This window comes from Ochotona curzoniae, unplaced genomic scaffold, assembly GCF_017591425.1.
Source record: "Ochotona curzoniae isolate NIBS_2020 unplaced genomic scaffold, NIBS_Ocur_1.0 contig_2210, whole genome shotgun sequence".
NCBI lineage: Eukaryota > Metazoa > Chordata > Mammalia > Lagomorpha > Ochotonidae > Ochotona > Ochotona curzoniae.
This window is the reverse complement of record NW_024465369.1, coordinates 11670082-11684484: the sequence shown is the minus strand read 5'-3', so window position 1 is coordinate 11684484 and position 14403 is coordinate 11670082.

Genomic DNA, 14403 nt, shown 5'->3' with positions numbered 1-14403 from the left:
ACATACTGCTGTAGTTATAGTGTTTTATCTGTCATCATGTTTCAAACAATGTCCAATAATTATACAATTGTGTAGGTAGCATTTTTATATATACATTTATATGTATTAAATCAAATTCACACAAACACACACACACACACACCCAAGACATCTCATGTAGGAGCATAGAAGCATAGCATGCCTCTCAGTGAGGCACAGCAGAACACATGGGCCAGCTTCCCGTATTAGGCTGTAGCTTAATTCTGATGGAATGGTGCAAATCACAAGAAAACAATGTTGCTCAGATTTTCAATCTAAGTTGAACTACTGAAATATTTCCTTGAAATGGGTCTAAAATCCAGAAGACTGGAATTCTATTCCCAGTGGTGGCACTGGCCCACCTTTCTGAACTCTCACCTGTATTAAGTGTGCATTGGCGGGACATAAATGGGAATCAGAGTGTTCTGGATTGGAACCAAACACTGCTGTTTGAAATGTGGGCACCTTAGCACCAAGAATTAACTGCCGTGCCACACATCCTGCAATTATGTAATCTTCAACTATCAGAGAAAAATACACATATTTTCCAGGCAATTCACTTGAGACCATGTTTCAAATACTTTTAGAAACCGGAGTATTAAGACACGTTTTCATTAAAACCAGAAACACTGAAATGTCTTTTTCTTGAGTGTAGCAGATGCCATTCATCATAGCAAGTGTCCAACCCTCCCAATGTAGACTTTATGACTTACTGATGTCCACCTGCCAGTGTTCCCATCTATGTGCTTGAAGGCTTCATTTCTGGACCAGGGAAGTGTACTCTCTGTGCATAGGACTGATTATGCTGTCACCAATACTACCTCCATTGTTCCTTTTCCTTTATTCATGCCATGCAAAAACTCTACCTAATGACTCTTTCTGGCAATATGTAAATATTCTAGCTCCCTCACCTCTTGGGTGGGGTCCTTCAGAGGTTTGAATTTTGTATTGGATTCCCAAGACTCCCTGCAGGATTGCGCTCCAGTCACACATTGCAACAGTGGCTTAATACACCGCTCTGTAATGGGCAACTTCGCATCTCTGGGCCTTTGCCCTGCCACTCTCGACCAGTGATTCCTGCATCTCCCAAAACAATGACTTGCCCTCATGTTGAGTTTCAGGCTTCACTTCTGGGGAAAACCTACACTAGTATACCAAGCATTCTGGTTGTGTCAGCTTCTATGTCAGTGTTACGTCCTCTTATTTCCTCCTGGACAAAAAGAAAATAAATGAAAATAAATGGCTGGCATGCATTTCTTTTGTTTTCTGTTCAATTCCTCAGCCACCAATGTGCCACATTTATCTTCTGTTAAAGATCAGCTCTGTGGTGATGTTAAGGAGATAAATTTGGCATTTTGTTTAACTTCTGTACTTTGGGATATTGATAGAATACTTACTACATTATGGGTTGGTTCTCTCCTAGCTCTTCCTTTGTAGGAATAATAAGCTGCATTCATCATGGGTTGAATCTCACAGAAACAGCCTCATGTTTACATGTGAAGAACAAGTCTGATGCAAAAGGACATTTTGGTCTCTGGGAAATCACAGAAGTGTGATACTATTAGATATACAAAGCTGTAAAGACATGAATAATTTCCCAAAATGCTTTCTACATGGTAAACCACTGCTTTTATGTTGCCGACTGATCTGTATATGTTATCATATGTAATAACCTAAAATCTGCTTGTGTGTATATTTTTGCATGCTGCACAACAGACAGGGTGCTAACAACCAGTTCAAACGGCTAATAGATACATCAGAAATACTCAGGCTCCCTCGCTATTAGCTATTAGAGAAATACAAATAAAAATCAGATTGAGGTCTTTCCTAATTCCAAATGCTGTTGGGACAATTGGATGTGAGCCTACAGGAGTAAGAAACAAGAACCCCACCTGTCACCTTAGAAAAAAAAATCAGTTTTTAGTGGATTGAGGATCTATATCTGCACCCAGAAACAATCAGGCTATTAAAGGAAAACCTAGAAGCACTGCACCAGATAAAAGCATTGGTAAAGCCTTAGAAAAGTCACCAAGAGCCCAGGAAGTCAAAGACAAAACAAATAAATGAGCTACATCAAACTAGGAAGCTTGTGCATATTTCTAAGGTTCTCATACAATTTTCTTCAACATAAACTCTAGTTTTTCTATCACCAAATCTTGTCAGACTTGCTTGAGTCTGTGCCTCAAAACTGATTTAAGGCTGTCACCAATTTTTATTTTCAATGACATATTTAACTGTCATTAAAAAATGCTAAGGAAATCTTAAGTGAGGATTGTATCCTTATTTGATGTGAAATGACCAAAACAATTCCCTCATAGGAAACTTGGTGCTTCCTCTACAATACTGAGTTTACTTTGTCAGAGTGTTTTGGTTGTTTGTTTTATTTTGATAGCAGAGACCGAGTCCTTGCCATGTGTACTCTATTCATCCTTTCATTTTACACAATTTCTCAAAGAAACTGGGAGATCTGAAAAATTAAACCCATTTTCTCATGATATAATTTAGCTTCCAAATTAGATTTAAGGAATAGAAATTTCCCACTGCTAATTGGTGTGTTGGGTACGATATGTGTTTTTAGATACGGGATAAACAATTTACTTTAGTATCAAGGAAACATCAGTGGAGATTTTATTAGAATTCTAAAAATGAATAATAAGCCAAGCCCATGCTTGTTGTAATAGCTAAAATAAACTCGCAGCTCACACGAGACCAACATAGCTAAGCTCGTCTCTCATCCCATCAAGCTGCATGGGGCAGCAGCTGGCCCCTTTTTTGCCACTCTTGCTATGTTTACTGCAGCCGTGTAACTGTCTCAGCGGGCTGGAACTGTGGCTGAGGCTTGGGCCACACCGTCCTCCCGCTTACCTTAAAAAGCCCATTGGTCATGATTTCATAATCAGGCAGTTTGAACAGCATCAACATGTGATCACTGGCAACAGTATTCTCTGTGTTTCTACAGGTGTCATGCTTTTTGCCCTCCTCGTGACTACTAATCACTCAATTGGACTAAAATGATATATTTTAAAAAACAATGTTCTGGCATTTCTGAGGACATGCATATAAAGGCTATGAAGGTCTACACGGCAAGGATTGCACAATAACCCATTAAAATAAACACTTGCAACCACAGATAGCTGGCCTGAAATCCTGCTCTGATACAAATAACATCTGGACAACTTTTGTTTGCATCTTCCAGCATAAAACACCCTTGAGAAAAAATAGAAGGCAAACTAAGACAAAAGACCACTAAAGGTTTTATTATGCTATGGGTGTGGCGCCATAAATTCCAGGGGGTTCTGACCAGAGTTGCCAAACCTGAATCTAAACAGCATGTTGTTTTTAAAAGTTGTAACACTGGTGAGGAACAATTCGGTTTTCTTACATAATTAATCCAGTGTGAAATAGAGTGGCTGGAAAACATCCAGTTGTTTAAAAATAACTCAATTATTTATAAGTTCTACAGTGCTATAGAAGAAAGGGAAGCATCACAGTACCAAGCAAGTCGTTCTCATCCAGGAAGAGTTTGGGGAAGCCAACGTGAACATTTGTACAGTCAAAGACTATCCGAAGGCCAAGGATACTGAGTTGTCTCCGATGATGGGTCAGGCTGCCGGACAGAAAAAGGCCTCTTCCTTCATCTATATCATGAATAGCATTATATAGCACTAACACTGGAAGCACTGATGGTGGGAAAGCAGGGAAGAGGGTGCAGGAGGCAGAAGGAAAGGGGGAGGAGATCCAGGAAGGAGAATAATAAGCATATTTTGTAATACCCACACATAGGCCATGAATCATAACACAGTGAATGAACTTTAATTCCTAATATTGTTCTTTGATGTGAAGCAAAATAATTACAGCTTAAAGATGCTAACAAGTATGACATTCAGTATAAAGATAAAGAAAGTAGCCATAAATAAACACTTATATAAAATTGCATGCTTAGGGCGGGCACCGGGAGAGAACTACATATTTGTGTCAACTACAGCTGGCCGCTAGACAAAAGGAATGAGAGTTTGCTTTGATGATACTAAAATCTTGCAAAATATTTTACAGTTGTCTGAAGCATTTTGTGCCCCCCCTCCTCTTATAGGAGCATGGGGGACGTGGCAAAAATCTGAAAGGGGAAAGAAAAAATTTAGAAGGATTGAATTCCAAGATAAAATTTTTACACTGCTAGGTGGGCTTTACTCAAACACATGATTTCCCTTACTTCATCCTTTGTTTCAGCCAGAGTGTGGAGACAAGAAGAAGAAAGCAGAGATTTATTCCCCCAGCCCTTCATAAGTATTTGCTGCAGGCCTAATGTTTCAGACGTATTGTATTTATTTCTTTCAGTCATGGAAAAAAATGCGAAACATGCTTATATCATATCATGATTCTGCTGAGCAAACACAATTTTGATGTAATAATATCCATGGAGACAAAGTAGAAATCAGTTATCTATGCAAATTATTAACAGAATTTTTAAAAAGTCATTTCTTATTTGCAAATATTGCCTGATACATCAGTGTAAATGCTCTTATAATATTTTTTTTTCCTGAGCTGTGAGGATGGAGACGCTGAGGGAGGGTAAGGAGTGGATTACAACAGCAGGTGGTTGCAGTTACAATACCTAACTGCTATTACATGAAGTTGTTTTACTTGCAGTCACTGTGTGACCAGTGAGGGGATAATTGCTAAAACAATTTTGAAAATATTTTGACTAAGTGTCAAGCTAATATATAGGCTCATGGCTACCTTGTTCCCTGACACGAAGTTTCCACTGCTTTGCAACTTTCTTTGGTTTAGGGAGTGAAATCAGTGGCCAGTCAAGCCCTAAGTGTTTCCCATGCTTTTTTTTTTTTTTTTTTGCTGGCAGTGATTATTCTAGACAGCAGAATCCTTCTGCAGGTGAGCTAAAACAATGCACCTGGAAAACAAAACAAAACAAAAGTTTACCTGTGGCAGTGTTACACGTTATGTGAAGAAAAAGATCCAATTGCCAATTCAGTTAGATTAAGCTTTTCATGTTCTCATTTACCTGGGACCCACTTTCTGCCAATTATTATAGATATCATAGTACAGGTACTAAAATTCGTTTCTTGGGGAAATAGCTAATGATAAATGTTGTGAGAATAAAAAAAGCGGTGACTCGACCTAGGATAATTGAAAATATTTTAAAGACTCTAAGATAGTAAATACAGATGTGGAAAGAGAGAAAAGGATATTCTCAGTGAGGAAGATATTAAAAAAAAACTTTCTGGGTAGATAAAAGATCAGAAAATGAAAAAAAAAAAACTGTAATCTATTGTTTGAGCAAAATACCACCATTTTGTCATGAAGACTTCTTTGCTCTGGTTGTCATTCCATAACCCTTATCTTTACCTTTTTCCTTGTTCATTATAGACCAAAAGAGATCTCCTTACACTGCAAGGCAGAAATGAATTTCATCCCAAACTAGATCCTTGAATGAAGCTGATGTTTTTTGCCATGGGTGCAGGATGCGCAATTACCTTAGCAAGCTGAAGTGGTGAACTGCAGAACCAAGCAGCTTCTTCATGTCCTCACTTCAAAAGCGTGTTGTTCATTTATCTCTGCCTTTTGTACAAAAGAATCTGTTTCCAACACATCATTTAGTAGCTTGTTATCTCAGCTTTAATAAGTCTATATGAACAAGTATTTCGGCACTTGGCAGGAACAATAGTACTTAAACAATGGAAATAAAGGTTATTCTATAATGAAATGCTAGTGTTTTGACCCACACAGACCACCTGGAATTCTTTAAACCATTATAGTTAGCAAAAATTCTTTTCATGTGATGTAGCTTGTGTTTCCCAATTTCTCAAGAGATGTTTATTTGGACACTAGCTCTTTGTTTTCAACAGTGTTCCTGCCCTTGAAAATTAATCCCCACCTGTAGTCAAATAATTCAATCTAAGAACTCACAACAGTTGTTTAAGTAATTGGGTTAAGAATGGAAAAGTTTATGTCATTTGGGGATGTGGGAAGAGGAAGAGGATGTTTTAAAGGATCGTGACAATCATTGTATTTTAACAATAAAAAAGGGGTGAAAAATGAATGTTTCTGGAGCTAGAAGAGTAAAATTATGAATAAGGCAAAAAAAATAAGTGCAGATCTTCAATGGACTTTTTCATCATATCTATCAAACATTTCATTTTATAAAGAGAAAACTGCAGTATCAAAAATCATAAGTAGAAGGCTAAAATGACTAAATCAACTACTGGAGTTTACATTGTTCAATTACTACACAGTGAATGAGTTATACAGACTAACCCAGAGATGCTAAACACAGAGTTTCATTGGAAATCTGTTGCTAAATTCAGACTCTGTTTTCTTCCATGAAGTCAAAATATTCTTAGCCCCTAGTCATTTCACAACAAATAATGCTTTAGATCTATACTTGGTCAACCAGGTAATCAACAATTCTCCCAATTTTTTATGTTGGGAAAATCTGACTGGTTCCTTGTAGGAGAGTAGTAAGTATGGCTTATGTGAGATACAAATGATGAAACCAGGACGCAAAAGCAATGACTATGTGGTGAACTGATGACACCCACTTTTTTTTTTAAAGGTTTATTTTTATTATTTTTATTGGAAAGGCAGATATACAGAGAGGAGAGACAGAGAGGAAGATCTTCCGTCCGATGATTCACTCCCCAAGTGAGCGCAACGGCCGATGCTATGCTGATCCGAAGCCAGGAGCCTCTTCCGGGTCTCCCACACGAGTCACATTAAACAAAAATAATGTAAAAATCCCCTCTAAAAAAATGAGGACATGAAAGTGGATAGATGATTTATCTATGCACTATCTATAAGAAATGTATGTTAAATGTAAGACACATGTTAGCAATAAACAGATTAAAGATTCACTGAAATAACACTAAATAAAGATCAAATTGAGTGAACATGTTAATCTGATAGTAAGTTGAATTCAGAGAAAATAATATAACCTGGAAAAATTGGACATGTAAGATTGATACAGCAACTTAACCAGAATATATGGCATTAAACATATTTATTTTTTATTGGAAATGCAAATTTCCAGAGAAACACAGAGAAAGAGAGAGAGAGAAAGATCTTCCATCGGCTGATTTACTCTTGAAATGGCCACAATGGCCAGAATTGAGCTGATATGCCAGGAGCCAGGAGCCCAGAGCTTCTTCTAGGTTTTCACTTGGGCGCAGGGGCCCAAAGACTTGCACCGTCCTCCACTGCTTTTCCAGACCGCATGCAAGGAGCTGGATGGGAAGTGGAACAGCTGGGACATCAACCGGTGTCAATACGGAATGCTGGAGCATGAAGGGAAAAGATTAGCATTTTGAGCCACAGAGCCAGCTCCATGGATATGCTATTTGTAAACTTCCATTCAATGCTTCAAACTATTTGCCACAAAACTAACAGAAAACTAATATTAAGGAGGAAGAGTATTTTCTCCCTCAAAGCAGAAAACAAATTTTGCTCTCAGCATTTCAAGTATAATGCATTCAAGTGTGTTCATATTTCAATAAACTGGGGGATAGTGTGGTGATGGACAGCAAAAATAATTTAAATTAGAAGAAGCTAAACTGCTTTCAGTCTGAGATGTCATGATCATTTATGCCAGCAAATCCCATGGAGTCCAAATATAGTATCATGCCATTTTTTTATTTAAAAAATTTCAGAATAAAATTCAAATGTAAAATAATCACACAATACAAGCAAACATTACAAAAATTAAGTTTTTTATAATGTCATTTGCAGTAGCTTAAAATGTAAAATGCTTGGAAATAAATCAGACAATTGATGTCCAACACTTGTATCCAAGAAAATAAAGAGCTTAAGTAAATAGAAAAATAGGCCAAGCCCATTAGTTTGAAAAAATTGTTGTTAAATTTGCTTCCAACTTTACATATACAGATTTAATTGAATCAAAAAATACCAGCTCTTTGATTCTAAAAAGTACATGGAAATTCAAATGATCTAGGGTATCTGAATAAACACTACACAAATAAGAGTAAATATGAGGGCCAGTGTTTTCTAATTTAAAAATTACTATCCTATGGGCAATATAGACTCCCATTAGCATGCAGATGGCCAAATAGATCAATGGAGCAGAAAAACCCACACAACACAGCACAGCGCACTTTTGGTAACACTGCAAAGACAATTCAGCAGTAAAGGCAATTCTATTCAACAAATTGTGCTGAAATAATTGCATATAATATTTTAAAAAGTGAACTTCAAAGATTACCTTTAGCATTATGTTAAAATTTATTGACCTAAAATATAAAATATGGAACTATCACACTTCTGGAAAAAAACATTAAGTTGAACAAGTGCTTTTAAAATCTGACACAATGTGCTTCTGAAAATAAAATTAAATGCATCAACCTGATGCAACCAATAATAAAATCTCTTGTTAGGATACTAAGAGTATATGTATTTGATAAAGAATTTTTGCAGGATATGTTCACCACTCCTAAAGATTATCAAGAAGACAAAAGTAACCTAATTAAAAACATATAAGATATTTCATGTTATGCTTTATCAAATAGACAACAAATAACCATAATAGGTTTTCAACATGGCTGATCATGAGAAGAATGCAAAATGAAGCAACAGTAGACATTATCATTCATTTTGAAATCTCTAAAATCATTAAGCACTGACCACATTAAATGTTGATAGGGTGTTGGAGGAACTAGAACTCTTACGCACTGTGCAAGTGTGAAATGTGCCTGATCTGGAAATAAGGTGGCAGTTTCTCAAAAAGATTAGCACAAACATGCCATATTATACTTCACTTCTCCTTGTGCACCTAAGGAAATTTTTTTTTTCAAAATTGATACAACAATGTTCATAGCAGATTTACATGTAGCAGTATAAAAAAATCAACATTAAAATTTTTTATATATAATGAAATGGTGTTCCACCATAAGGAAGAATAGAGTATTGACACACACAAAAGTTGGCTGAATTCCCAAATATGTTTGATGACTAAAAAAAGGATAGTTATACAAAAGTAAGTATATTTTGATTATTGACAGCTGAATTTTCAATTTACACTTGTAGAAAATTCAAACGATCAATAATAACAGCAGATCATTGGTTGGTTAAATAAGAACTGCGTCAGGCAAACCTAAGGGAAAATCAGAAAGAAAAAAAATATATGAATAATTTTGAGGCGATGTATAATATATGTACAATTTCTGCAGTGTAAAGATGGTTCCAAAGGTGTATTCACATAGCAAAAATATCAAATTGTCCATTTTGATAATTGTAACTAATTCCATTTCAATTACTTAAATAGCACTGTTAATAACCAAAAAGGGTGAGCATCGCTATTTTCGAATGGTTAAAGAACAGTGTGACACAAACAACCAATTTTTAAAAAGATTTATTTATTTTTATTGTAAATTCAAATATACAGGGCAAAGGAGAGACAGAAAGATCTTCCGTCTGATGATTCACTCCCTAAGTGACTGCAACTGCTGGTGCTGAGCCAATCCGAAGCAAGGAGCCAGGAGCCTCCTCCAGGTCTCCCATGCGGGCACAGGGTCCCAAGTCTTGGGGCCGTACTCTACTGCTTTGCCATGCCACATGCAGGAAGCTTAATGGGAAGTGGGGCTGCCAGGATTGGAACCAGCACCCATATGGGATCCCAGCAGGTTCAAGGTGAGGACTTTACCCGCTTGGCCACTGTGCTGGGCCCTAAACAATTTGTATAGACTTCCGGTCTACATATTTCCTGATAATCCTGTATTTTATGGATATTTTTAAAAGGTGTGATGGTTTTTAAAGAGATTAAATTCTCATAGTTAAAACCTACATTGAAATGTATTTGGAACCTAGAGATCATCGCATTTCTTGACTGTAGCCCCGCTTATTCATGCATATGATATTTATACAACATTAGCATTCCGTGTTCACTTTGATCCATTCGTTAAAGACAGAAGATATTCCTCCCACAGAGAACAGAGATAACCAAATTTCATCAGGAGCCAAATGGTATTGTGTGACCTAATTAAGGGTGGATCTTTCATGGATTTAGTCTTTCACATCTGGCTGTTATTAGATAGCCCTATTTGGCAAGTCCACAAAGTAGTATTTGATCTAGAGGCCAACTCTGCCCCACAATTTGTGACTATCTCTCACGTGGTCTAAACCCACAGGGAGGAATCAGGCCTAAGGAAGCAGGCAACAAAGAAGGAGACATGTCTGCAGAGTGGCTGTTTATATATTTTTTTTCTGTTTGATTTTTAAGTGCATTTTGCCTTGACTAACTTCAAATATTGATTGTTACAAAGTGGACTGGAAATGCAATGATTGACTGATCGCAATGTATTACATACAATGAATTTTGAATGCCACAGAACTAATTGAATAAATGAACGGAAATATTAATATTGAATTAATAGGAATGATCAGAGTGAATTAAACACAGCTGGCAAAATTCTGCCCCTGGATATGCACGCACAATTTCCATTGACTTCAATGGGGGTTTTGTTGTGTGTATCCAAGGGCAGAATCCAGCTTAATGAATTTTTTAATTGTTTTTAAATGGTGAATGAATTGGTTAAAGTGCAGAGCACCAGAGACAACTTTGTACATATTGCATATATCCTTGTGTTTTTTAAATATGCTGAAATACATATTTATATCTATGAACCACCATAAATTCCAAATATTAATTTCCAAAAATGAAATTATTGCTGTTATATTTGCTTTTTAAAAGATTATTTTAGACACATTTCTGCAAAGTTTGATTTCTTTATGTTGAAATGACAATAGCTTTTTTATTCCAATAAGCCCCTAAAGTAAATCGTAAATGGTAAACCTTGATGACCAGAACCCACCCATGCCCTGGCGATAGCCTTGCTGTCAAATCCAAAATCTCAAGGTACTCTCTCTGCCACAGCACACATCTTATTTCTGCTAGAAAATTCTTTACCAAATATTATCTCTATTATTATTTGGCTGTATCTAAGTGCTACATCAATTAGTCTTCAATAATTCATTGAGAATTTTACTTATGCAAACTCTTTAGAGTATAAATCCATGACAAAATCTAGAATATGTTTTATTCCCTACCTGATTCAGTCATGAACATGGCCTGATTCTTTTCTGTAGTATTGATTGGCTAGAGGAATAGAAAGTCAGTCTTACATTTGAAATGTATACTGTAAGATGACTCTCATATCATTTCTTAAATAAAGGTGAATTTTTATACAATAGGCATTATAAATCGGTGGGAAAGGAGGTATGCAGTTGTGTGTGTTGTATGGTGCGTGTGGCAAACAAAGGCTAAACTGCTCTAATATAAGAAAAATAAAATGAAATTTAAAATGCATCATATAAATCTTGAGTACGTTAATAATATTTAGTTATCCATGTGCTTTGGTTTGTATTTTATTTATTTTTTAAATTAATAGGTTGTGTTTCTTTAGAATAGCTTTAGCTTCATAGCAAAATTTAACACAATATACAGGGATTTCTCATTTTTCACCTCTGCTCTTATGCTGATTCCTCCACTGGAAACATCGCCATCAGCGCATTACATTTGTTAGAAACCGTGAACAGACATTGACATCTTACTATTAATCAAAGTCATTTTTTGTGATTAAGATTCTTTCTTTGTGTTGTGCATTCAATGGCTATTGTCGAATGTGTATGGACATAGGCCCATGACTGTAACAAAACAGTTATTCCACCATAAAATTTATCTGTGCTCTGTTTTTTCCTCAGTTCAACTCCCCAAATGCCTGGCAGCACTTTTTTTTTCTTTAACTATCTGCATGATTTTGCCTTTTCTAGAATGTTTTGGTAACAGTCGCGTAGCATGGATCCTCGTCTTTAACTTGACAACATTCATTTAAAGTGCTTCCAGGCTTTCACATGCTTTGATACTTTGTTGCCACCAATAATGAAATCACATCTAACTCTTTGTATATTACATCATCTTCAGCCATTTTCCTGCCAAAAATACTTGTTTGATTTCAAGTATTTGTGATTGTAAAGATGATATGAATTAAATGTACATGCTTTTCCATGGGCAAATGTTCTACATTTTTAGACCAATACCAAAGTGAAGAATTCATAGAATTCATGGTCAGAGTATGTTTAGTTTTACATAAACGCTGTCAAATGATCTCCCAAGTGTCTGCACCTCCATCACCAGTAAATGACAATCCCTAACACTCGAGATCCTAGTCAGCATTTGGCATCATCAGTTCCTTGGATTTAATCAATTCAAATGCTGGTATAGTGGTATTTCAGTGTTATTTTAACTTGCAATACCCTAAATGATGATGATGTCAAGTAACTTTTAATATGCTTATTTGCCATCTGTATGACAACTTTTGATGAGGTATCTGTTCAGATCTCCTGCTAATTTTTAATTGCCTCATCCATTTTCTTTTTCTGAATTTACAATTTTTTGAACATTTTAGATATAACTCTTGATCCATGTATTTTTCAAATGTTCTAGTCTAGTTTGTCTTCTCATTTTCTTCATAGTAATTAATCATAATGAAATATGACTTAGTCATCATGTGTTGTTTCACAGAGAATGCCCTTGGTGCTTTATCTAAAATCTCAGCACCAACATTTAAAATACCAGTTAGGTTGTCACATCCACATCAGGGTGCCTGGACTGGAGTCACACCTCAGGCCCCTGAGCCTCCCCTGCTATTATTGCAGACACTGAAAAGCATCAGTGATGAATCAAGTAACTGGGCTTCTAAGCACCTGCATGGAAAACCTGAACTCCAGGTTTTCGCCGGACACATGCCTAGTGATTGCAGGCATCTGAGTAGAATAACAGCTGACAAGATCTCTGTGTCTCTCTCAATCTCAGGTAAACATTTCCCAAAATTTTAACTCATCATCAAACCCAATTATTATCTAGATTTTCACTTATGCTATCTTCTAAAAATGTTCCTGTTTTTTTCACTATAAATTGTGTCTATGACCCAAATTGAGTTGGCCTTTGTGAAGATACAAAGTTGAATTTTATGCATATGGGTGTTCTATAATTCCAAAGTGATTTACTGAAGAGATAATCTGCTTTCTGTTTAATTGTTTTATTACTCTGTTAAATACCAGTTAGCTCTATTTATGTGGATTTAGTCCTGAAATTTTTATTATGTCCCGCTCTTGTATTAATCTATTGCCCACATGGTAATGTTTTGATAACTGACATTACATAAATCTTGAAATGAGACTGGGACCCCTCCAGCTTTTCCTCTTTCTTTCTTCATTCTTCCCTTCCGTCTTCCTTCCTTCCTCCGTTCCTCCCTTCCTCCCTTCCTCCCTTCCTTCCTCCCTTCCTCCCTCCCTTCCTCCCTCCCTCCCTTCCTTCCTTCCTTCCTTCCTTCCTTCCTTCCTTCCTTCCTTCCTTAACATTTATTTTTATTGGAAGGGCAGATTTATAGAGCGAAGGACTGAGCTGAGCAAATCTGAACCCAGGAGCCAAAAGCTTCCTCCAGGTGGCTTTGGCTTTGCACCATCCTCTACTGTTTTCCCAGGCTACAAGCAGAGAGCTGGATGGGACGTGCAGCAGCTAGGACACAAACTGGCATGCATATGGGATCCCAGCATGTATAAGGCAAAAAATTTACCCATTGAAACATTGTTCCAGGCTCCAACTCTGTGTTTTCAACATTGTGTTGGCTATTCTGCATGTTTCTATACATATTTTAGAGTCATTTTATAACATTGCCTAATTTTTCAAAGTACTTTTATTCGGCACAGTTTTCTTTGTGTACTAAAAATAAGTCAATGGGCTACTGTTGACATTAGAGTATGTTGCTTATAACCCCGAGATTCATATTTGAGGGCAGATGCTCTTTTTTTTAATCCAGCTTCCTCTTAGCACACCTAGATACTCAGCAGAAACAGACCAAGAGAGCCTGCCAAACACATGGAAAACTTAGATGCCTTCATCTTGGCTCAGCCCAGGTGTTACAGTCAACACTGGGGAGTGAGCAAACATGGGAGATATCTGCATTTCTCTCTCTTTCTCTCTCTCTCTCTCTCTCTCTCTCTCTCTCTTTTTCTCTGACATTGCCATTCAAATAACTAAAACTAAGGCTAAATGTTAAGTTAATACATATAAATTCTAAAGCTTTCCTTGTAGAAAATCTTAATAAATAACATACTAACTATATAGCAAACAGAAGGACTACAATTTGATTTATTGACAAGGTCTATTAACTTTGCTATAATAAAATATCTGAATTATTTATTTGAATTATAACAATTATAACTTGTATGACCTGGCATGGTAAACTAGTGCCTAACGTCCTCACCTTGCACACACTAGGATCCCATATGGACATTGGGTTGTGTCCCACGGCCCTGCTTCCCATCCAGCTCCCTGCTTGTGGCCTGGGAAAGCAGTTGAGG